The 26,548-nt window shown below is 38.3% G+C and overlaps 1 pseudogene; it reads left to right on the forward strand.

Moving 5' to 3' along the window:
- Positions 1–3,852: 3,852 nt before the first annotated feature.
- Positions 3,853–24,929, forward strand: LOC109002677 (annotated as a pseudogene).
- Positions 24,930–26,548: the final 1,619 nt, after the last annotated feature.

Raw genomic sequence — 26,548 nt, forward strand, 5'->3', positions numbered from 1 at the left:
AGTCGTGTGCTGGTGAGTTTACTTTCAGTACATTTTTTTCACTTAAATTAGTATATTATATTTTTGACCCGATTCCCTTATTAGGATGAATTCGACCTTGACTTTGGCCGTAGCGAGGATTTAAGAACCGTGAATGAGTTGATGGATACACTATTCCGACGTCACAAAGGACGATGTCATGACCACTTTAAGAAGTTTGAGACATTGGAAGAGACTGTGCAGTCTCCTTTTCAGCAGATGAAGTTAGATGATTGGAGAAAGTGTTGTGATCTTTTCGCATCTCCAGATTATTAGGTATTTTACATTTATATCTTTTAATTATTTACATTCATATTCGTTCTATATATTATATGTATACATATTACAATTAACATTCTTAATATATTTTGTAGCACTTGAGTTCTACAAATGCACAGTATAGATCCACTCTGACTGTCCACCATCGTGCCGGTTCAAGGTCATTCCACCGTCTTACTGAAAAAATGGTAATTAAAAAATTATAGAATTCATTTATTTTCCTAATATTCTTTTATTTAAGTACTAACATTATCTTTTTAAAATTGTTAATGTCCCTTTGTTAGAAAGGTGATGATCCTAAAAACTTTTCCCTCATTCATGTCTATGCTGCTGCTCACACTAATGAGCATAGTGAGTGGATGGATCTTGTCGCTGCAGATAATTATGTAAGCAATGTTAATTTTGTTAAATTAATTATTTATATAACATTTGAATAGTTTACTAATTATTTACGATCATTACCTTTTAAATTGTAGGAAAAATAATGGAGATGTAGTTGGCTTCTGAGGAATCATCTCCTAGTGACATAGACGTATTCACGCAAGTGCTCGGGCCACAATCTAGTATGGCAAGAGGTTTGGGACGATCTATCAAGCATAGATGTTCATCCTCCTCAACCTCATCGGCTTCACAAATTAATAATCTTACGGCAGATTTAGAAGCTGCACGGCGTGAGAATGAGTATATGAGGTCAAGACAGCAAGAGTTAGAGTCTCTCTTAGAACGACAATCTCATTTAGAGATGCGTTTGTAGGACCAACAGAGAGACCAGGAGGAAAGAATACGCAGTGAAGTGCAAGAGCAAGTGCAACGGGAGATGATGGTGCAAATAGAGCGTGTTATGTCGTTGCAACAGAATCGCGGTGGGCGAGGGAAAAAGAAGAAATAAATTTTATCAGTATTTCTGGCTAGTTTTAATTTCTAATTTTGTGCTTTTATAAGACATTGTTACTTGTTAATTGATAGTATGTAATATGATACAATTGGTATTATGTTTTTAAATTTTATGAAATTAGTATTTCTAATCTGTACGTTCGAATGTAAATAAAAATCGTTCGACTGTTGGTTCACATTCTAACAAACGTTCGAACGTAAATGCATAAATTGGATCGTTCGAACGTCCTCACACTAAAACGAACAAACCGTTTTAACGATAAAGCGATTAACGTTCGAACAAAGAACTTGCATTCAAACGCTCCTTTGTTTACATTCGAAATAACGTTCAAACTTTAAACATGTTACGTTTGAACATTTACGTTTACGTTCGAACAAATATTCGAACATTTATTGTAATTAACGTTCGGATGCATTAACATTCGAACGTAAATATGATACGTTCGAATGATAATCAACGAACGTCAAATTCTCTCATTCGAATGCCAATTGGTCGGGTTAACGTCCGAACGTTTAATTTTACGTCTAAACGTGACTTTCTGTGACAGTTTTCAACCGTCACAAAAAAAGAACGTTCGAACGTTGTACCGAATGAAACACTTCCAACCGTCACTACAAATATTTTTTGTGACGGTTGAACAGTAAACTGTTACCAAATATTTTCTGTGATGCACTTTAGGTGACAGTCGTAGTGACGATTTCAAACCGTCACCAAATATCTTTAGTGACGGTTTGCCATTTTTTTGTGACAGTTTTCTCTATCACAAAAGACACATTCTGTTGTAGTGTTTGGGGTATGATGAGGTTCGTTACTTAGGATCCATTTTCTCTCTAGTCGTGTTTAAGATGACGTTCTTGAGCGAAGGCTTTGCATGATAAATATTCTGCAAAATAGTGTTTGGTATGATGTAGGGGTAAATATACAAGTTGTTTCCTTTTGCAGTCGAAATTGGCAGCCATTTTGGCGTCTTTCATAATTGATAAACCTCTACAAAGGTCATCTTTTTATAAGTTGAGTAGAGTTTGATCATAAATAATAGTTCTACAAATGGCATGTGAATGTTTAGGTACAGTTTTGTAGTTAACTTTTTTCCTTGTCATCTATAAGCTTTGCAAGTGATTAATTTTCTAATCTCGCTTGCTTTCATATTTTCTTTTATGCTCACCTATAATTGAGTAAAATAGTTGAAAAAACACGGAACAATTCTTTTATCTATTACAGAAAAAGACGGGGAGCAAATTAATTGAGTAAAATAGTTTATTTGAACCTTTTTGTGAGATCAAATTCATATTTTCATTGATATGCTCACCTAAACTGGCTTCTTCTAACCGACTTAGATGTGGGTGACCTATTGTCATATATTTCCATTTTATATAAATATGTTTTGTGGCTAATAGTTTTAATCAATCTATAAGAATTTCTAGTATCTGATTGGTATTTTTTTTTTGGTATCACTAGATCATCAAGCATAGGTGATGAAATGTCCCGTGAACTTGGGCTATTGCCTATCCCTATTATCAATAAAATTTTGTTTACCTATCATTTTTTTGTTTTTTGCATGGTATGAATGCTAGATTTATTTTATTTCGAGTTTGTTGATTTGCAGGTTTTAATATTAAGTGAGAGACTTCATTCGGTCACAATACAGTTTGATCAGCTAAGAGCCATACGCTTTCAGGATGCCATTAGTAGAGCAATGCCTAGAAGAAAACTTAAACGTAATGCAAATTCAAATTCTGAAGATTCATCTAAACCAAATGCATCAGAGCTCAGGGAGCTCAATGAACTTCAATCTGATCCTCTGAGACTACAGCAGCAGCATTTGGATGATGAAACATGTGCCCTTCAGGTAGCGAGCTTATTGATTCTCTGATGACATTTTGTTTGATGCTTCTATGCAGGTGTTTCCTCTCTTGTTCAATTCTGGACTTTGAGGTCCTTGTATGGCTAAATTTATTTGTTTCTATTCCTTATGCTGGTAGAGTTGTCAAGTCTCCTTGATGTTGTTCAAGAAACTGAAACTAAGATGGTGGAATTGTCAGCATTGAATCACCTTATGTCCACACATGTTTTGCAACCAGGGGCGGCTCAATACAAATTGAGGTCTAAGGCGAATTTAAGTGAGTTATTTGTAATTATAATACAATAAAATATAAATTATTATATAAAATATTTTCAAACTTTACAATAAAATGAGATTTTATTTAAAATCTTTAAATACAGTTTTTGTGAATATATATTTACAACAATTTAAAATGAGATCTCAATACAGATTTTGTATCTCAATTTAGTAAGATTTTAAAAAAATTATTTAAAATATAAATAATTCATTGTATTATTTATATAAAAAAAAATTAATTGTATTAAATGTTAAATTTAGTATTATGAGGCCTTACACACATTGAAAATTATAAAAATTATTTAAAATTTTATTTAATAAAATGGATTTTAGTTTTATTTTTAAATTAAAAAAATTATATTTATATTTTTTGAAGCCTTACATAAAAGGGGGCCTTAGGCAATGGCCTCAATGGTGTTACCATTGAGCCGGCCCTGTTTGCAACAAGCTCAACAGAGAAATTTTATACGAGCATGTTAGAGCATATTTTGTCCATTGGTACTCTGGGTTCGAAACACTACATCATGCTAATAGGGAGGCAAATGCCATCAAGCTACAAGGCAGTAACTGAGGAAACATTGGTACTCTGGGTTCGAAACACTACATCATGCATAGTGGGTGAAGGCTGCCAAGGTGGCTGCTCTGTCAGCCTTAACTGTTTTAGATGGTTAGGGAGCAAAAAAAACTCATGAACAAGCCAAGCCCCCAAACAGAAAGAAAAGGGAAGGAAAAACTCTATTCTCTGTTAGATCTCTTGCATGTCTTCTCTTGTGAGGTCATATTGTATGTTTAGCAAAGAAGAAGCCCACCGATCCATCCTTTCATGAAACTTTGAAATACAAGGTTATCATATAAACTTCAAATACCTTAGACCAACACCTGATCTGGGTAGAGACTGACTAGGCTCAGGATCAATATATGATCAGATTAAGAATTTCTAGCTTTACAGTCAGGGGTATGGCAATATGTACGTACTTCTCTCAGGTTTAACTTTTTGTTTCTCCGTTCTTCCTCTATGTTAAAATTATTATAGCCCAATCTTAATATCGTGTATCAGGGTATTCGGGAAGGGCGTCGTTTTGAATTCTTTTGAGTATTCTTGAGCATGACTATTTTTTTAACAAACAAAACTTTCATTATTAAAAAAAAAAACAAAAAATCATTGGTTTGGTTAGCTTCTCTGTACACATGCTGAAATTGAACATTTCGCTTCACTTTTGCAGCTTTAGAGGGTGTTTGGAGAATGAGATGAGATGAGATGAGATGAAAATTTTGTGAAATAATAGTAAGATGATTTGTAAATAATAGTGAAATAGTTTGAGTTAAATATTTATTGGGTTTTGGAAAAGAAGAGAGAAAAAATTTAATACAAAATTTTATAAAGTTAAAATAAAGTTTAATACAGAATATAATTTTTTAATATTCTTTTTGTTTTGAAATTTAAAAAAGTTGAATTATTTTTTGTTTTTTATTTGAACGTTTGAGAAAGTTGTAATGATTAGTTTGAAAAAGTTGTGATGAATTAGTTTAAAAGTATTTGTGTTTGAATGATGTTTGGGAAGGAAATGAATGGGATGAGATAAGATGAAATGAGATGGAAACTATTTCCAAACATCCAATCTCCTCCCAAACATCCAAATGTTCCCAATATATTTCACCCAGACTAACACAAGAATTATATTCAATAGGACAAATGTTCCTTGAAATGTACTTATAAAAAAAAATGTTCCTTGAAATGCACAATCTCAAACCATATAGTATGGCTCTCATTTCTGCCATAACCTTTTAACCCATCCATGGAAAAAATAAAAACCTCCTAGACAACACCCAAAGTAATCCCCAATAATACCACCGAAACCACAAAAACCAGGATTTCCATTTCCATTGCTGCTTCCATCCAAATTAAGTTTAAACCACCCAACTCTTGGTCTAACCCATTTAACAACCTGTAACTTTGGTTGTTTACATGGAATTACTGTTAACACAAGATTTGAGAATACACTAGGGGTGGGCTCTGAGTCCGACGGAGTCGGAATACCGACCTCCGACCTCCGACTCCGACTAGGGTTGGAGGTCAAAAGCTTTCTACTACAATCGGAGTTCAGAGCTCGGAGATCTGACCGAAGTAGAATTGGGCTTCCCAGCAACTCGGCCCTAGTTGTCCTACTCAGATTGGGAAGTGGGCTTCCATATTTAAACTAAAGCTTTTTAATAAAGCTCTTCTTGGGAAGTGGCTTTGGAGATACATCAATGAGAGAAATGCATTGTGTTTTTCAGTTTCTCATTTTCACTCTGTATAGTTTCAGTTTTCGTTGTGGTTTTTTTAGTTGTGGTGTTTTCTATTCTGTTGGTAGTGATTCGTTAATGGCTTTTCATTCATGAGGAGATTAGTGTATCACTGAAACATTAGGGTTGTATCGTTTGTGGGTTGGTTTAGATGGGGCTGTGCAATGAGGTTTTCATTGACCAGAAGCTTTTTGAGTTCAAAAAGGAGAACACAAGGTGGGGGAGGATTATAGAGAGTAGTCATCGTGTAGTGAAATACATTTCTGTAGATTTTGAATCACTAGGTTGGTTGGGTTCTTTGGTGAAGGAATGTGCAGTAACATTGGGCTCTTATGAGTTTATGAGAACTCGTAGAAAAGGAGACACTGTGTTAATAGTGAGGAAGGGACATAATCACAATGGTAGTTTTATCTCCCTCTCAGAATTTGGTCATGATAAGAGGAGAGGTTTGCTTGTGATTCCGGAAGGGAGGAAAGGGGAGGGTTGGAGGAACTTTGGAGATACTTTAATGGAGCTTTTCTCATCCTCTGTTTCGAGCACGAGAACATCCTAGGTAGCTGCAAAGAAGAACAGAGGGGATGGTGGTGCTTCATCGGCGTGGGCAGGAGGTGCAATGTCGTACAGTGAGGTGCTGAAGAAGGTACTGCCTCATGCTGTGAGAGACGTGGTGCCAGGCACAATCAGTTCAGAGGATGTGCAGAGGTATGGTGGAGAAGACAGCAGATTGTTGGGGTTAAATGAGGAAAGTGTTTTCAGGATGTTAATTGGCTTGGAGGAAAAAGTGGGCATCGTGTTAGAAGAAATCAATTTCTTAAAACGGTGCATTAAGGGCAAGGCTGAGCTGAAGGATGATATGGGCCGAAAGAGTGGGCCTTGTCCTACGGGTATTATGTTGGGTCATGGAATGGGTCAGGCCTCAGGCCCAAAGAAGGCTTGGAGGACAATGGCAAAAGAGGTATCAGGTCAGGCTTCAGGGTTCGAGATATCGGGCCAGGAATTGCGTCAAGATCTTGCGGCGCCGATAAGCACCTTACCGGCAACCCTACCGGCACAGAAATTGCTGACAACCTCAGTCGATCATCTAGTGAGCCGGTAAAGGTGTTCCGACTAGAGGATTTAGAGGAGGGGGAGATTTCGGTGGAGCCGCTAATGCAGGAGAGCTGGAGAAATGCTTTCACGTCCTCGGCACTAGGGATGTTGGTGGAGAATGGGCATTCTGAGCCGTGTGTTGTGTTCGAAGGCTCTGAGGCTGTGCAAGTGCAGTCTATTTCGCTGGAAAGTGGGATTTCATTTCGGGGTGAGGCTGAGCAGGTGCAGTCCGACTCTCCATATGGTTCCACACCAATGGAATTGAGTGTTCTTGGTGGGATAATTTTTGGGGATGGTATTCGTCTTCAAAATATGGCTTCAAGTGGTGAACCAAATAGTTTGGGTGGCGCGGAACTGCTTTTGATTCCCAATAACAGTGTTGGTGAGGAGGGGGCTCTTACTCCTCTGTGTACACTCCCTCTCAGTTCAGATTATGGGAGTTGCTCATCGAATTGGATTTTTAAAAGGGTAGAGGAGTTACAAAATATCTTTGGGGTCTCTTTTGGAGGTTATGAGGATCAATTTATGGCACTTCTTGTGGCTATTGAAGCTAGTTGTTCGAAATCAGCTACAAAACAAGACAGGGAACTTAAACGTTTAACATGCTCCATCAATTATGATATTAAGGATGGGAGTAGCAGAAGAGTTAGACCGAAAGGGAGGGGAAAGTTAAGTTTTAATGAAGCCTAAGATTGTATCATGGAATGTACGGGGTCTCAATGATAGCAATAAACGTTTTCGCATCAAAGCTTTATTGAGATTGTGGAAAGGTGATGTGATATGTTTGCAAGAAACAAAGTTGGGTTTGATTGATAGAAGATTTGTGGGTAGTATATGCGGATGTTCGTATGTGGGTTGGTCCTATTTGGCCTCTTAGGGAGCATCAGGTGGAGTGTTATTAATGTGGGATAAAAGAGTGGTTGAGGTGATTGAGGAGTGTGTTGGTGAGTTTTCGGTTTCAGTGTTATTCAAAAATGTGAGCGATGGGTGGGATTGGGCTTTTGCAGGGACCTATGGTCCCAACATGGATAGAGATATGAGAAGGTTGTGGGAGGAGTTGGCGAGAATATACTCTTTATGGGATGTGCCGTGGTGTATGGGGAGTGATTTTAACATTACTCGTTTTTCTAGTGAACGATCGGGGCATCATCGGCACACATTGGCCATGGCGGAATTTTCTGAGTTCATTTTTTATGTGAACCTTATGGACCTTCCCTTGGTGGGTGGTGAGTACACATGGTCTAACGGCCGTGCTTGGTCGAAGTTGGATAGATTCCTTGTCTCGCCTTTATGGGAACCCATTATCAGAGTTGGTGAGTACTTGGTGGGCATCGTACCAGTTTAGTAGTACTCTGAGTTTCATTCTTGCAAGTAAGTTGAAGGTACTAAAACAAGATCTGAAGAAGTGGAACTTGGAAGTTTTTGGTCACACTGACAATCAAAAGTCCACTTTGTTGGAGGAATTGCAAGAGTTAGAGAGTAAGGAATTATTGGGAGGGGCCTCTGAGGAGGAGTTATTGAGGAAAGCCACGGTTGTGGCAGAGTTGGAAAGGGTTTTGTTGTCAGAGGAGACATCATGGCGCCAAAAATCCAGAGCCCTTTGGTTAAAAGAGGGTGATAGGTGTACGAAGTTCTTTCACCAAGTGGCTAATTCTCATTGACGTAATAATGCGATCGAGTCGCTTCTTTCAGATACTCAGGTGTTATCCTCTTCCGCTGAACTAGAAAGTCATATTGCACATTATTATGAGACTCTTCTTACCGAATCGGTAACTTGGAGGCCGAAGCTTGATGACTTATCGTTTGAGGAGATTGATCCGCAACTTGTGAGTGCTTTGGAGAGACCTTTTAATGAAGATGAGATTTTCAAGGTCATCTCTGATATGGCTAAGGACAAAGTGCCGGGTCCGGATTGTTTCTCAATGGGTTTCTTCCAAACTTGTTGGGATGTGTTGAAAGGTGATGTCTTACGAGTATTCAGTGAATTTCACACTTTTCAAAAGTTTGAAAAATCACTTAACGTGACTTTTATTGTGCTCATTCCCAAGAAACATGGGGCTTCGAGTATTGAGGATTTTCGTCCAATAAGTTTGGTTAGTAGTGTCTATAAGATTATTTCAAAGGTTCTTGCTAACCGGCTTAGTCCAGTTTTAGAAAATATTATTTCAAAGCCTCAGAATGCTTTTATTCGGGGGAGACATATACTTGATTCGGTGCTCATTGCAAATGAGTGCCTAGATGCTAGATTGCGGGAGGGAAGCCTAGGTATTCTTTGCAAGCTAGACATGGAGAAGGCTTATGATCATGTGAACTGGGAATTCCTTTGGTATTTGCTTAAGAGGTGTGGTTTTGGAGATAGGTGGATTTCTTGGATGCGTCATTGTATTTCAACGGCCCGTTTTTCAATGCTAGTTAACAGCACTCCTGCTGGTTTTTTTAATAGTTCGAGGGGTTTGCGACAGGAGGATTTGTTATCTTCTCTTCTTTTTGTCATAGTTATGGAGGCGTTAAGTAGAATGGTGTAGGCTACTGTTGGTGGGGGTTTTTTATCTGGTTTTCAGGTAGGAAATGGCTCGAGTAACCCTTGTATCATTTCACATCTCCTTTTCGCAGATGACACTCTGATTTTCTGTGAAGCGGATAGGAGTCAGGTCCAAACTATACGTGCATTATTATTTTGTTTTGAAGCAGTGTCAGGGCTTAAGGTGAACCTTGGCAAGTCTGAGATGGTTCTGGTGGGTGTCGTTCCTAATATATGCAGTCTAGCAAGTCTTCCGTTAGGTGCAACTTTTAAGAGTTAAGCAATATGGGATGGGGTGGTAGAGAAGATAGAGAAAAGGTTGGCTGGATGGAAAATAGTGTATTTATCGAAAGGGGGTCGTCTCACTCTTATCAAGAGCACCCTCACTAACCTTCCCACTTATTTTTTATCTCTCCTTCCTATGCCTGTAGGGGTGGTGAATAGGATTGAAAAACTTTTTAGGGCTTTTTTATGGGGAATGATGGGAACCAAGGTGGGCCTAGTCTTAAAGATATGTTACAAGTTCCAGATGGGCCAAATACAAGTTCAAGGGCTTAAATGATAAAGATTCAGCTTTGATTCATTTGATAAGCTATGGAAAGGGCAACAACATGACTTAAAGGCTTTGGACACTTAAATGCTTTCAACTTATTTAATTCATTTAAAGAATTTATTTTATTAGTTTAGAATAATTGAGTTTATTATGGGAAGCTCTTAAGAGGGTCTATGCAAGGGCATGTTGGGAAAGTTATTATTTTATTGAATTAGGGTTAAGGTTACTGTAGCCAAGTTACTGTAGCACGGTACTGTAGCCGCGGGACTTTTCACTCAAGGGTATTTTTGGAAGATGGGGTATTATTTTGGCTAGGGTTTTAATTAGGTTTTGATTTAAATATTCTTTGTAACCACATTTTAATCAGTTTATGAAATTTGATGAATTTATTCATTGTGAGATGAGTTTTACTCCTCTTGTTCTTAATTGAACTTTTGAACTTATCAAAGGTAAATCACAACATTTGTGGCGTTCCTCTTTTGTAATCTGGGTTCTTGAGACGGGTTCTTCAACGGGTCTAGATTTTAATATAATCTAGGTTCTTGAAACGAGTTCTCATCGGATCTAGGTTCTCCATCCATTGACTTGATTTTGGCTTTCTTGGGGAGTTTTCAAATTGATTGTGGGTTCAAGGGATTTCTTTCCCGCGAGTTCATATCAGGAGGCATAGGGGAGGAAAAGAAATTTCATTTGGTTAATTGGAAGACAGTATGTGCCCCAGTTGTGTATAGGGGGTTGAGTGTTTGTAATTTGAGAACTTTTAATAAAGCGTTATTGGGGAAATGACTTTGGAGATATCATTTGGAATGGGGGTCTTTGTGGAAGGAAACTATAGATGCTAGATATGGTGTTACCTGGGGTGGTTGGTGTTCCAAAGAAGTGAGAGGGGGGCATGGAGTGGGGCTATGGAAGTTTATAAGGAATGGGTGGACAAGCTTTGTAAATCATATTCGCTTTGTCGCAGGTGAGGGCAACCGAATCAGTTTTTGGCAGGACGTGTGGTGTGGAGATCATGCATTGGAAAGGGTGTTTCCGGCTTTATATCGTATTGTAGTTAATTAGGAGGCTTCAGTGGCGAATGTGCGGTTATTGGCTCATGGTTCGCATCAGTGGAATATTCAGTTTAATAGGGATATTCATGATTGTGAATTATCTATGGTTACAGATTTTTTCAGTTTGCTACACTCCTTAGGGACTACTATGGCACAGCATGATAGCTTGACATGGAGGTTTCAGGATCAAAAGAAATGCACAATAAATGTGTATTATAAACTCTTGATTACACAAGATCACACCACATTCCCTTGGAAGAACATTTGGAGGTCTCATGTGCCATCTAGAGTTGCTTTCTTTGTTTGGAATGCCGCCCTTGGAAAGATCTTGACCACGGACAACTTGAGGAAGAGAGGATGTGTTGGATTGGTGTTACATGTGTAAAAAGAATGGAGAATCGGTAAATCATATTTTACTACATTGTGATGTAGCAAGGGGGTTGGGATGAGATTTTTCGAAGGGTTGGTGTGGATTGGGTAATGCCTATGAGGGTGGTGGATTTGATGGGTTGTTGGAGAAAATTGCAGGGTAGTCAGCAAGTGGCAGCAGTTTGGAGAATGATTATGTTGTGTATCATGTGGTGTATTTGGACGGAAAGAAATGCGCGCTGTTTTGAAGACAAGGAACGAACAATGGTGGAGCTGAAGAATTTTTTTCTACATACTTTATTGCTTTGGTTTTCAGCTACTGTATTAAATGGGGATGATATTCATGAATTCTTATCTTTAGTTCATCGCTCTTAGAATGTATTTAGGTGTTCTATTGTATACTTCCTGTGTACTTGGTACTTGCCTATTTCATTCACATCAATAAAGTTTATCTCTTACTTATCAAAAAAAGAAATGCATTGTGGAGACAGATTGTGGATGTTAAATATAGAAGGATGTGGGGGAATTGGTGTTCTAATGATATAAAAGGGGTATTTGGGGTGGGTTTATGGAAGTCCATATGGTTGGGATGGAGGGATTTTGTTAAAAATATTAATTTCAAAGAGGGAAAGCGGGACCAATATTCTCTTTTGGCACGACGTTTGGTGTGGTGATTTACCTCTTAAATTAGCATTTCCTAATCTTTTTAGGATTGCTAAAAACAAAGGGGCTGCTGTGGCTGATTCATATTTATTCTCTAATAACATGCCGAATTGGAATGTGGAATTTATTAGAGATTTACAGGACTGGGAAGTGAGTGAAACTGTTGATTTCTTTGTTAAACTTTATGAGTCGAAGATTGATCTGATCATAGAGGACAAGATGCAGTGGGTTCATGATAGTAAGTTTGGATTCTCGGTGAATTCCTATTACAAGGCATTAAATAGATATGATAATAATACATATCCCTGGAAATGCATTTGGAAAGCTAGAGTGCCCAGTAAAGTTGCATTTTTCTGCTGGTTGGTATCGCTGGAGAAAGTCTTAACAACTTGTAATTGGAGGAAAATGGGTTTATATGTGATGGATTGGTGTTTTTTGTGCAAAAAAGATGGCGAATCAGTAAATCACTTGTTTCTTCATTGCGATATGGTTACTACTTTATGGAATGAATTATTTGTAAGGGTAGGCATTGCTTGGGTGATGCCTTTTCAAGTGGTGGATTTCTTGGCTAGTTGGCAAGGCATGATGTGGAGGCAATAAAGCTAATTGGAGGATGATTCCTTTGTGTTTGTTCTGATGCCTTTGGTTGGAGAGAAATGGGAGGTGCTTCGAAGATTGTGAATGCAGAATGGGGGACTTTAGGGATTTTTTCTTTAGCACTTTAAATTTTTGGGTGAATAATCTAGTGAGGACATGAATATCTTGTAATGCTTTTCATTTTCACTTTACTTTAGTTTGTATCTAGGTGTATTCTCATGTATGGGGCTGTGTACTTGGTTATACCTATTTACTTAGAACAAAATCTCTTATTACCTAAAAAAAAAAAAAAACAGTCTCATCTGGTACTCTATGTTTAAGCTGTTTAATTTTTTACTCTTTGAACCCACAATCGAACAAAAGGAAAAATCTTTTAGGTTGCCTTGAGTTTATAATCCTTTTATTTCTTTGTGTTTGTGTTTTCATTCGTCATGTTTGCTTGTGCTCTTAATTTTGCAGCTTTGATGCTTCATGAACAAGCAGCTTCTGTTGTCACCTCTATGCTAAGCACTTGCACACCTCAATGTCGCCATGCCTCAATTCCATTGCAAGAGCAGCGTGATGAAAATGACCTTCTGTTGCACGTATTTAAGGAAGACGCAACGTCTTGGGTTGGGCTCTTTCTGGTTTGCCTACAATGCACATGCATCCTCACTTTATGATTGTCAATTTATTTCTAATACATTAATTGAAAATCTTATCGCTTTCATAAAATTCTTGTTTATCAATGTTTTTCATGCTTCAAAAGTGTCATTTTTTGGTAAAAATACGCATTACGTCACTCTTGCAACTCCTAACTGATCCATTACCAATTCTTTTCTTTCTGTTTTGTTAAAGGGAATTTTAGAGAGAACCCAGATGGTGGCTGGGGCCTCAGTCAATGAAGAGAAAAGTCCTGAAAACTCTAACCAATTGCTGCATGACTTTGAGCGCCAGTTGCTTCACTGGCCTGGTTTGGGACAGTTGTAAGTTAAGCCAATCTTAAGCCGAATCAGTTCTGCTATTGCCTTGATTTCTTATTGTTGTAGTCTTATTCCTGCACTGCATCCTTATGTATTCTTTTGTGAAATTTTGTTTTGCAGGTTACCATCTTTGCAAACAGGAAAAACAATGTCTTCCTCCTTGAGTATGCAGCCTATTACTGCTAGTACAGAGAATCCTATGGATGCTGAAGAATGTGATATTGTGGCCCTTGCTAAAAAAGCTTTGTCAGCCTCTCAAGAAGCAGCCTTATTAGCCAAAGACTCCAAATTAATAGGATCTGATTTTGATGAGTCACTTTCTTCTGGGTTAGTATTATCTTAACTGTTCTCTTTCCCTATTATGCAGTCCTCATATTAAGCAATCTATTTGTGGACTAAGACCTAAATATTTTTTTCAGTTTTGGGTCTAGGATTTTTGTGAATATACCACTCGAGGAGGAGAAAGTGGTAAGGTCTACACGAATTTTAGAGAGGCGATCTAAGAAGAGAAGAGTGCCAAAGTCAAATGTTCACAAGAATCACAGTTCAAGAAATGTAGATGTGAAAAGAAAGATTAGTGAAGGTTTTGATCCAAATGATCCCCTTTGATTGTTCTTGTGGGGTCCTGAAGCAAAACAACTTTTGACTTTTGAAGAAGAGTCTGAATTGATTGCCCAAGTACAGGTGCATTTCTAAAACCTGTCCATTCAAGATGGTGAGGGATGTTTGGTATATAGAGGTCTTATTCTTGCTTGGCTTGAAACTGTGTACAGGATTTAATGAAATTAGAAGAAGTGAAGATTAGGCTCCAATCTCATTTTGGCCATGAACCAACATTGGTTGAATGGGCTGAAGGAGTGTGTCTCAGTTATCATGCCCTGAAGTCAAGACTGTATTCTGGTAATAGCAGCCGGGAAAAGCTGATTTATGCAAATTTACGTATGGTGGTTCACGTTGCTAAACTATATCCAGGGCGTGGTCTCAGCTTTCAGGACTTATTGCAGGTTTGACACAATTAACTTTTCTATTTCGTTTTCTCATTTTAAAGCTCTCCTTACCCTGTACCAACCAAGAAAAACAGGGAAAAAAACAGAAAAAAACAAAAACAAAAACAAAAACTGAGATAAGTATTATTGAGCAGAGAATGCATAAAAACTTTGTCAAATATAATGAATGGGACATGCTTACAGCAGTTTCCATTGCTGAAGGGTTTTGGGAGGGGGCTAATTTCGTTGATTAGATATTCTTTTATGCCTCTTATGTATTATGCATTTTGTAATACAAATAATACGGAAAAAGTAAGGAAATAATAGATTTTGAATCAATGATTTTACAATGTAGAACTCAAACTACCAATTTTTAGACATTAAACCCTCAAATTTATTGTTTTTCATTCAATATAAGCATCTGATTTCGGCCGTTAAAGTGGACAGAAAATAGGTGATGTGGCAAAATCTTGAAGGTTGGATTTTAACAGAAGATGCATGTTGTAAATTTTTTAAAGTTTTAGGGTAAATGCGCCAAAATTGGTAGCTTGAGAACCACATTATAAAAGGGTGACAGTTTGGGAGTGCAATGCCTATTTTTTATCAAAGTACAACAATTAAATACGCAAATGAGGTGCTTCATAACCTATTAGATGTATAGAAAAAAGATATCTAGCAAACTTCACAATTAGTCATGTTAAAAAGTTCTTGATTAAATAAAAAAGACTTAAGAAGTTTTTATTCCCAAATCTATTGTTTTTTTGTTTTTTTTTTTCCTGTGGGAAGAGGGAGGGGTGAGAGCACTTAGGGGAGGATTGTGGATAGCCTTGTGTTATGGGTTTTGAAAAGATACATTTGTTTGGGTTTCAAAATTTCTTGGAGGCTAATTTTTTTTTTTCTTTAAAAAAAAAATGTTCTAGATATTTCTTTAAAGCAGTTTCTAGGCCAAAGTTTTTGCTTATAGAAAAAAGTAATAAAATCCAGATGTCTTATTCTTAGAATGTGACACAGTTTTGGGGGTTTTCAGCTTTTATGGGAGCTAGGGTTTTCTTTTAAGATTTTTTTTTTTAATTTTTTTTTTATAGAAGGTTTTCTTTCCAGATTATGGGGAGGACTGGAGATTTTTTTTTTTGTTCTTCACAGTTTTGGGAGGTGGAAAGGGCCAATTGGGATTTTGTTCAAACTTATTGGGTGCCAAAATTTCAAATTATTTTCTCCTTTTGATAATAATAAGGTAAAGTTCATTGCTCCAATCGGGCTGTTGCCACCGCTTACTAAGCGCCAGTTCTATCTCAGCCAAGCAACCAAAGCCAGGGACCTAGGTGGCAGTAGTGAAAGAAGAGAAGGGGAAGAAGCGGGGTAGAGGATATGGTCAACTCATCAGGCCAATGACCTGAAGACTGCAGGTTGGAAACCCAACCACCTTTAAGACTCCCTCAATGAAATCCCACATAACCGTGTCAAAAGGGGGTGGACCCTTTTTGCCTGCCTTCTCTCTGCCCCTGCATCATGACACATTGAGACAGCCACACTGAATATTATTTGAGATAATTTAATCTTGTTTCTTGCATTAAGATCCCAACATGCTATAGTTTTTAACGTACTCCATATGTGCAGCTGGGCTGCTTTATGTATCTCAACCCCTTACAATTATTTTGATGTAGGATAGAAGTGAGACAAGAGGTAGAACAGAATATTAAGAAAATAGAGAAGAGAAATGAACGAGAGAGGAGGGAGGGAGAAGAAGAAAGCAATTGGGACTGGAGGGGGGCGACTAGCGCATCAGTTTTGTATTCAAAATCAACTAACTCCAAAATTTCTTCAAATGTCTTTAAGTAGTAGGGCAACACAAACCCTAAATGAAATAACTAACACATTAATAAAATGACAAAAATAGAAAATGTCTGTAAATAGTAGGGCAATACAACCCTAAATAAAATAGACAAAACATTAATAAAATAACTAAAACATTAATAGGAGGAGATGTTCTCATCAACTCTCCCGGGGTGGAAAAAGCTTGATTCTGTCAAGTTGATGAGTCACACTAAGGCTGCAATCAATTACCCAACCATAAGCTAAGTGGTTGAGCACGCTTCTTCCGACGGCCATAAACACGTGTGAGTGGAGGTCTGAATCTGGTGTCCCTACCCACTTCTCTAGAACAGGTGGCTGGTGACCCAGGCAAAGGAAGATCCTGCTGGCTTCGATAAAACTCCAATAAATCTGGATCAAGCTGCTGTAGTGTCTCTCTGGGAATCCATGTACAGTCAGAATCTGGTCGATCGACCCAACGAACAAGGAAACGCTGAACCTCTCCATCATTGGTCAACACAATCTGTTCATCTAGAATAGTATCAATTTTATATTTGTGTGCTGTGATGGATGGTAGTGGATTAGGAGTTACGAAAGGTTCAGGATCAAGGTTCACAGATGGAGGCAGAAAAGGATCACTGGAGGGATTGAAATGGCCTTTATAAGCAACTAAGTCCTCAACATTGAAAGTAGGGTGGTAACCAAAATGTGATGGAAGATCAATAATATATGCATTTGGACCAACATGCTTTAAAATTTTAAAAGGACCAGCACTACATGCTTGCAATTTGGAAGCGGATCCAAGTGGACGCTGTTCCGGTCTAATTTGAATCATAACATAATCCCCAACTTTAAATTCAACATGTCGTTTATGCAAATCAGCTTGCAGTTTATATGATGCATTACTGGCCTCAAGTTGTTTATTGATCTCAATATGCAAGTCATGAAGATGTTGAACAAAAGCCTCAGCTGACACAGATACATGAGCATGAGGAGACATGGGAATAGGGTCTAAAGGCTTCCTAGGTTTGTAGCCATGAACAACTTCAAAGGGACTCATACCTATAGACCAATTCACTGAACTGTTATATGCAATCTGAGCTGTAGGGAGGATCAAATCCCAATTCCTAAGATTCTCCTGAACCAGACATCTTAATAAGTTGCCAAGACTGCGGTTAACAACTTCAGTTTGACCATCTGTCTGAGGGTGGTAAGCAATGGAGAATTTCAATTTAGTGCCAACCATATGCCATAGGGTTCTCCAAAAATGACTTGTGAAGCGAACATCCCTATCTGAAACAATGGTTTTAGGAAGACCATACAACTTGACAATCTCGTTAAAGTACAACCTAGCGACCTTAGACGCATCTGAAGTTTTGCTACAAGGGATAAAGTGAGCCATTTTTGAGAAACGGTCCACTACAACAAAAATAGAATCATACTTCTTCAGAGTGCGTGGAAGTCCCAACACAAAATCCATACTAACGTCTTGCCAAGGACAACTAGGGACAGGAAGGGGTGTGTAGAGACCAGTATTTTGTCGCTTTTGTTTGGCTAATTGACAAGTGTTACAGGTGCTAACTATCTTAGCCACATCTCTCTTCAAGCTAGGCCAATAGAATTGACGTTCAATTTCTTCTATGGTTTTATCACGTCCAAAATGTCCAGCCAAGCCTCCGGCATGAACTTCCCAAACTATAAAGTCTCTAACTGAAGTCCGAGGGATACACAACTTATTGGTTTTAAAAAGATAACCATCCTCCAAACGGAAACCATCAGTGGTATCCGACTGCCCGCTTTGCAAAGCGAAAAAAGTATCCCTAAAATCAAGACAAGACTCATACTCTTCCTTAAGTCTTTCAAAACCTATGACCTTGACATTCATGATAGACAAAAGGGAGATACGGCGGCTCAAGGCATCAGCTGCTTGGTTCTCAACGCCCTTCCTATGCTTTAAAGCAAAAGAATAAGCTTGCAAATACTCAACCCAACGGCCATGCCTAGAATTCAATCTTTTCTGGGAATTGAGGTAGCGGAGGGCCTCATGATCTGAATAAAGAACAAACTCCTGAGGTAGCAAATAATGGCGCCAATAGCGCAAAGCTTGCACAACCGCGTACAGTTCCTTATCATAGGTAGAGTACCGTTGTTTGGCATCATTTAACTTCTCACTGAAATAAGCAACAGGGTGGCGTTCCTGGCTAAGAACTCCACCTATTCCTACCCCTGAAGCATCACACTCAACCTCAAAAACTTTGGAGAAATCAGGAAGTCGCATGACAGGAGCTTCCGTCATTCGCTTCTTGACTAACTTAAAAGCCTTAGCCGCTTCCGATGTCCACTGAAATTCTCCCATCTTTATGCACTCCGTGATAGGAGCCATGATTGTGCTAAACCCCTTAATAAAACGACGATAAAATGTAGCCAGACCATGAAAACTCCTGACATCATGTATAGTCTTGGGCTCAGGCCAACCAACAATGGCTTGAATCTTTGTGGGGTCAGCAGATACTCCAGTAGAAGACACAATGAATCCTAGGAAGACAACCCGATCGGTGAAGAAAGAGCATTTTTTCACATTAGCATACAGATTTGTCTCACGAAGAGTGGAACAAACCTGTGTGAGATGATCTAGATGTTGTTCCTTAGTCCTACTGTAAACGAGAATGTCATCAAAGTAGACGAGGAACTTACCCATGAAAGGCCGAAGAGCTTGTGTCATCACTCTCATAAAAGTACTTGGGGCATTGGTTAGTCCAAAAGGCATGACCAACCACTCATAAAGGCCATCCTTCGTCTTGAAGGCAGTCTTCCACTCATCACCTTGGCGAATCCTAATTTGGTGATACCCACTCTTTAAATCAATTTTCGAAAATATTGTGGCACCAACCATCATATCCAACATATCATCAAGCCTAGGGATGGGAAATCGATATTTCACTGTGATCCTATTGATGGCACGACTATCAATGCACATCCTCCAAGAACCATCTTTCTTAGGAGTCAAAAGGGCATGAATTGCACAAGGACTTAAACTCTCACGGATAAAGCCTTTGTGAAGAAGTTCACCCACTTGTCTTTGGAGCTCAGCATGCTCAGTGGGATTCATCCTATAATGAGGCAAGTTGGGAAGGGACGCTCCTGGGATGAGATCTATGGCATGTTGAATATCTCGTAGAGGAGGTAAGTGGTCAGGGAGGTCTTCAGGGAAGACATCCCGAAACTCCTGAAAAAATGATTGGGCCTCATCAGGGACCACTACTGGAGATGCCAAAGGAACCTCCATAACAACTACAGCAAACACAACAGGAGCACTCACGAGTGCACGCTCAAACTCCGTAGAGTTAATGATATTTAACCCTTTTCGTTCCACAATTTTCTTTGTTTGTTGTGAACCAACAGGTTTTGGAGGTAAAGGGTTAAGGTGAATTTTCTTTCCATTAAACACAAAGGAACATGAATTGGATCGACCATGGATAGTCACATCTAAGTCGAATAACCAAGGCCTGCCAAGAATGACATGACCGACATCCATATGAATGACGTCACACCATATACGATCCTTATATTCTAAGAACTGGATAGGAACCTGACAACGCTCTTTCACAGCTATGGAAGAGGTATCAACCCAAGAAACACTATACGGCTGAGGGTGAGGCACTGGTTGTAATCCAAGACGGGACACAGTAGCCACAGAAACCGCATTAATGCAACTCCCACTATCCACAATGATTTTACAACCCTTATCATTGATTTTGATATAAGTATGAAAGATGGCATGACGGCGCCAATCATCAGCACCTTTTGGTTGGGTAAGGGTGCAACGTACAACACTTAATCTGGGTGTGTCGGGAGCATGAGGTACAAAACTTAAATCCACAGGAAAGGTTCGAATACAACCTAAGAAGGTATCCTCATCATCACCTAAATCACCAAACTCCTCAAGCTTAGGCTCATAGACTTGATCTTCTAACAGTTCATCAACTATACCCTCATGTTCGTCAATGACTAGGGTTCGACTAGGACAATTGGAAGAAATGTGACCAAAACCCTTACATTTGAAACACTGCAAGCGGGAGGAAGTCCTTGGCATTTCAGGACCTTTACCCTTATTTTCCCATGCGGGGGAAACATTAGATGGTGGAGGTCCTAAGAGAGACTTAGGGGAAAGGGTGGGAGCTGGGGTGATGGAAGGGCGGTTGTCACCACACCTTCCATACGGAGTCCTCATGACCGACTCATAGTCTCGAACTAAAGAGTAAGCATGGTCAAGTGTAGCGACACCCCGAAGGACAAGCTCGCGTCTAAGATCATCTTTTAAGCCTTGTCTAAACCTACTCAAAGTCATGGCCTCATCCTCAACAATATGACATCTCATTCGGAATTCATCAAATTGAGTGACATACTCAGTCACTGGCCGATTGCCCTGTGTAAGGGCATTCCATTGGTCCAACAAATTACCCTTGTAAGATTGGGGCAGGTATTTCTCTTGAAGACGACGCTTCATTTCTTCCCAACTCCCAACGGGAGGCGCATGACGCCTCTCAAGGAGATCCTCTACACTTTCCCAAAAGAGTTGGGCAGTGCCAGTTAGTTTCAGGCTAGCAAATTGAACTCTTCGATCTTCAGGGACTCTATACCAGGTAAAGAAACGATCCATATCCCTAATCCATTGAGTAAAAACTCGAGGATCTAAGCAACCATCAAAAGTAGGGGCCTCTAGCTTAATGTTTCTGAATAAACGCTCCTCATGGCGAGTAGGGGACTGAGTACCTTGGCGGTAATGGTCTCGTTCTCGCTCACGATCATAATCCCTACCCCCACGATCATGTCTGACATGTTGTCGATCACCTCGTCGACGACGATGGCGTCTATTTTGGGACACTTCAGAGTTGTCAGACGAATGAGGGAGTTCCTCAAAATTGTTCAACCTAGCAGCTAGGTCCCTGTTCTCCTCACGAGTAGCAGCCATCTCAGTTTGGACAGCCGCTAATTGAGTTTGTACATGTTGCTGGTTATTGGCTAGTTGAGCTAATTGCCGAGTGAGGGCATCAAATTGGGAAGGATCCATGGTAAAAGTACTGGAACTAGAGGTGACAAGACGACCACTACGCAACTGCATGCAATGCAACACCCGCTAAATGAAGTGCAATGGAGAGATCAATGAACAATAAATGCAAGCAATGAAAAATATCAACTGAGCCAAATAATGATGTCTTTTTTTTTTTTTTTTTTGGGATTAAGTAATTCAAAATACGGCAAACAAATAATACTGACGTTTAAAATAATAAAGCAATGGACAAATGCTTAATCAAACAAGTCCAATCACGTAGCAATGCTGATTTTTTTTTTTTTGAAAAGACAATCAATGCAAAAATGAGAGTAAAGCTTCAGGCTATGGAAATGAGAATGAAAACACAAGACATAGGAAGTAAAACGAAATCCAAGTGTCGAATAAATCTGGCCGTAGCAAATGCGGGTTTGGCTAACTTCTCTATGGTAATAGCAACACAGAGAAACAATTAATACATTTTCAAAAACAAACCGATAGTGTAAACCAAAGAAGGAGATATTAAACTTCCCTCTGCCCGATAACTGTGCACTATCGATGAGAGTCACGCGGAAGTATCGATGAGAGTCACGCGGAAGGACAAGCTGAAACCACGCGGAAGTCGAGCGAGAGGAGAACCCGAAGGAGAGTTCGACGTCTGGTAGAGGGAGAAGAATTGGAGCTGAGATGCTGTGTTTCCGGCGTCGTCTGCCTCAAGTCTAGTGGTTTCGGCGAGGTCTGTACTGTTTTCTCTATTTTTTTTTTTTTTTTTGCACCTGTTGTCTCTGTGTATCTCGGTACTGGGTATTTCGGGAGAGGCTGAGGGGTGAGACGGAGGTAATGGGGAGGTCGAGAGGCTTACCGGCGGTGTCCTCACAGAGAACGAGATGGAGAATCGGAGAGGGCCGATTCACTGAAGAGAACCCAGTTTTCGGCAAGGTCTTCGACGGGTTTTGCTTTGGCTTGGATCGAAGGGAACTCAGATGGACGGGTTTGGATTAATCTATTGTTTGAGAAAACAATAGAACCGGCTCTTGATACCAATATGATGTAGGATAGAAGTGAGACAAGAGGTAGAACAGAATATTAAGAATAAAGAGAAGAGAAATGAACGAGAGAGGAGGGAGGGAGAAGAAGAAAGCAATCGGGACTGGAGGGGGGCGGCTAGCGCATCAGTTTTGTATTCAAAATCAACTAACTCCAAAATTCCTTCAAATGTCTTTAAGTAGTAGGGCAACACAAACCCTAAATGAAATAACTAACACATTAATAAAATGACAAAAATAGAAAATGTCTGTAAATAGTAGGGCAATACAACCCTAAATAAAATAGACAAAACATTAATAAAATAACTAAAACATTAATAGGAGGAGATGTCCTCATCATATTTGGATGAAGAATCTTGAGTTTTAGATCTTTTGGTCCCAAATACATTTTATGTGCTCTATACAAGTGCTCATATGATACAGAAGAAATGTTTTTGCTCACCAAAATATTCAGATATAAAAAAAAGTGAATTTAAATTTCATTCCAATCTACAGCAGGGTATCAACCAGTGTATTTACAGAAGTATGGCTCTGTAAGGGTGAAAATATAATTATAATCTCTACTAAAAGTTTGCTGATATCTTTGCTATAGGAGGGCAGTATGGGTCTTATGAAAAGTGTTGAGAAGTTCAAACCCCAATCCGGTTGTCGGTTTGCTACTTATGTCTATTGGTGGATAAGGCAATCAATTAGGAAGGCCATATATCAACATTCCAGGACAATCCGTTTGCCGGTATTGTAAATCATTCTGTCTCTCTAGTTTCTGTTTTTCAGTAAACATTTGTGCTTTGAATATTGTGGGAGCATCCATCTATGTTTTAGTTATTATGACCCTATGCTTGCACAAAATTACTTGTATTTTAATTCAATTCTTGAAATGGTGGAAGTTCACTAACTTTTCCATGTTGATAAAGGATAAAGGAGTCTTGTAATTGAAATTAACAGCTTGATTTCTTATAGCTTGTTGATGATTTTGGCATGGTATAGATGTTGTATGGATCATGTCGTTTTTTATGTTATTGAAGATGATCACTTCCATACAATAGCCTTTCTTGTATCATCCCCCAGCAATCCCATGATATGGCACACCTCCATTGGAGGGAAGTCCTATGTTTATAAACTATTTTCACTCCCCATGTACATGTGCATAAGGGATGTCCTGAGATGACATACCTGGGGGATGGCAAATAGACTTATTCATTGAAGATATGTGATATGCTTAAGTGTCCAAGTGAAGGAGAACTTTAGCACCTTGTGAAATATGTTAAATGCAGGAGACCGTACATGCCCTACTGGGCAAGATGATGGAATCAAAGAGACTACTCATTCAGGAAGGAAACCATCTTCCAACCAACGAAGAATTAGCACGACATGTTGGGATTACAGTCAACAAGTTAGAAAAATTGCTATGTACAACCAGACTACCACTTTCAATGCAACGACCAGTTTGGGCAGACCAAGATACCACTTTTCAGGTAATGCTTTTGTGTTGTTTCAGCTTCCTTTGATCAGATATAACACTTTGTGTTATATGTAAATATTGGAGGCAAATATTTCAGAACCTTGTACATTATGGCCAGCTAAAAATGTGAGCTGCAGTGTCTCGTTCCTCAATTTGATGTGTCCTATTTTTACTGCATCTTCTATGAGCTGTGAACAAATATTGGAGCAGACAAAGCTGGAAGACAATGGTTGCCACTAAGTTTCAGAAAAGTAATAGTAATATTTTTAAACAGGAGTAAAAGGTTTTGTGAGAGGAAGCCATCACTTTGACATATAATAATAATAAGTGCTCATGACTAGTGATTTTGGGTTGCTCTTTAGATTTACTTGTTCAATTTTAATGCGTAACTCTCTCCCTTTCTGCTACTCGTCCAGATTTTGACATTTTTTCAGATTCGTATTCGGTAAGCTCATTTCATTGCCATTTTATTATGATTACAGAATATTGCATTTTCCAGATTTCATACATAGTCATTTTTGGCTATGGAGGAAATTCTATCTCAGAAAGCATATGAATCAATCCAAAACTAATGGTCAATAGGATATCAAGTTTTTACCTCTGTAGACCTTCAGTTTAGTTGTATGTCCACCAGTTTAGACAAGAAGCCTTCTGAAAAATGCTCAAAGTGAAGAGACTATTCATTATCCCTCTAAATCTGCAGGAGATAACTTCAGATACTGAGGTCGAGATCCCAGAAGTGAGTGTTGCAAAGAAGCTGATGAGGCAGCATGCGCGCAACCTTCTAAGCATTCTCAGCCCAAGGGAGAGGCGGATAATCAGGCTAAGGTTTGGCATTGAAGATGGCAAACAGAAATCATTGTCAGAAATCGGGAACATGTTTGGGTTGTCAAAGGAGAGGGTGCGGCAGCTGGAGAACCGAGCATTGCATAGGCTCAAGCAGTGCCTCAGTAGTGAAGGACTTGTGGCATATACAGAATTGCTTGTTTAGCTGTTTTCACATTGTTATACTGTTATGCTTCTCGTATGCCTTTACAGTTTGTGGTTCTTGAAAGTGGTCGAGAATCAAGCTAGCCTAGAGTAGAACTCTAGCCTTCAAAGTTGAGTGTTAAATGGTATGTTGTAAGAAAAAATTTTATCCTTTAAATGAATATATGTGTATCTCTTTACATCTCCAAAGCTAGTAATCTAGTTGACCTTACTGACATTCTTCAAATGGGGATCACAAGTTGGCAAAGTAATTTAATAGTTCGACTTAAAAATAGCCACTAGATTTGTAAAACTTCCGGACTCGTTGGGATTCAAAAGTGAGATGAAACCATCTCATCTTATCTCATCTTAACTAACAATCTCATTACTATTCACAAATTATCTCAACTTATCTCATTCTATCTCACTATCTAAACGAGCCCGTCTATTTGTCAAGTATTAGTCTTAAGCAATAACAATGGTTATGTCAGTTCAGCAAATCATAGAGTCATGCTGATAAGATGATAAAAACACAAAAATAGCTAGAAGGCCATAATTAAGGGCTTAAAGGAGTCAAGTTCAAGCGAGAACGACGTGGTAAGTTTATTCGTTTAGTTTTGATTTGAATAGAAGTCGAGCTCGAGTTTATCAATGAGCTACATTTTTATGTTTACAAATTGCTCATTTATCATTCAAGCAAGTTGGAACTTATTCACGGCCTAATTAATTTTGATAAAATAAATTATTTATATTATATCTTATGACTTCAACCATAAATTTTAAGAACGAACTTTGATTTATTGTAAATTTTATATATTGATATAACAAGAATAATATATAAGAATTCAAACAAGATATATTTAGGAATATATTTTAATTTTTTAATTACTTGGTATATGCTCACTATACACTTAAAAATAATACTATAAATAATAAATATGAAGTTATTCCAGATTATACTAATTGAACCAACTTTTATTTGTGTATTTAATAATTGAACATAATTTTATGTTCACTAACGCCTCATTTAATAAATAAATTATATGCCATAAAATTGTATACAAAAAATAAATGTCTATAAATCATCTTATAAGATAATTTTCCATAGGATTTTCATAGTTTGCTAGAGACCATTACAAAAAGAAAATAAAATGAAATATCAACGTAGGATTTTCCCTTCAAATTAAGCTTGACGACAATCTTTCAAGGAATAAAATTCATCCATTATCATATCTGAAGTGAAATTCTTGACAATTCTTTCTCAATATAAACTAGCAAATGATTTGCAAGAAACTCATCTTCCATTCAAGTACGCAATCTAGTTTTTATAAGTTTCATGGCAGAAAATGCTCACTCAGTAGTAGCAGTAGAAACATGAAGAGTTAATACTAGACGAATTAACCTGTCAATCAAATAATAAATCTTTGACTTTTATGAAATTGCTAGTCCTCTACATAGCTCAGATAATGTAGACATATCTTGAAAATCTAGATGCATCGGCACATCAAGCTCATAATGCTGCAGTTGAATTCTCAAAAGGAATTTTCCTTGCTCAGTAAAATTCTGTGGATAAAACTTCTCAACTAATTTGCATATATCATCAATTTTAAATGATTTGTATGCACTTTTAGGGTTTAAAGCAGCACTAAGAATGAGAAGTTTCATTGTATGGTTGTTAATTATATTATTTAGTTCTTGTAGCTGAAAGTCTATTGTAGCAGTAAATATATCAATCATGAAATGATGCTCCATTGACTTGTCAACTTGACAACGAGATTTGCCTCAAGCTCTAGTATATTGGTCATTCATATCATGAATAT

The sequence above is a fragment of the Juglans regia genome, chromosome 4, assembly GCF_001411555.2.
Source record: "Juglans regia cultivar Chandler chromosome 4, Walnut 2.0, whole genome shotgun sequence".
NCBI classification, from domain to species: domain Eukaryota; kingdom Viridiplantae; phylum Streptophyta; class Magnoliopsida; order Fagales; family Juglandaceae; genus Juglans; species Juglans regia.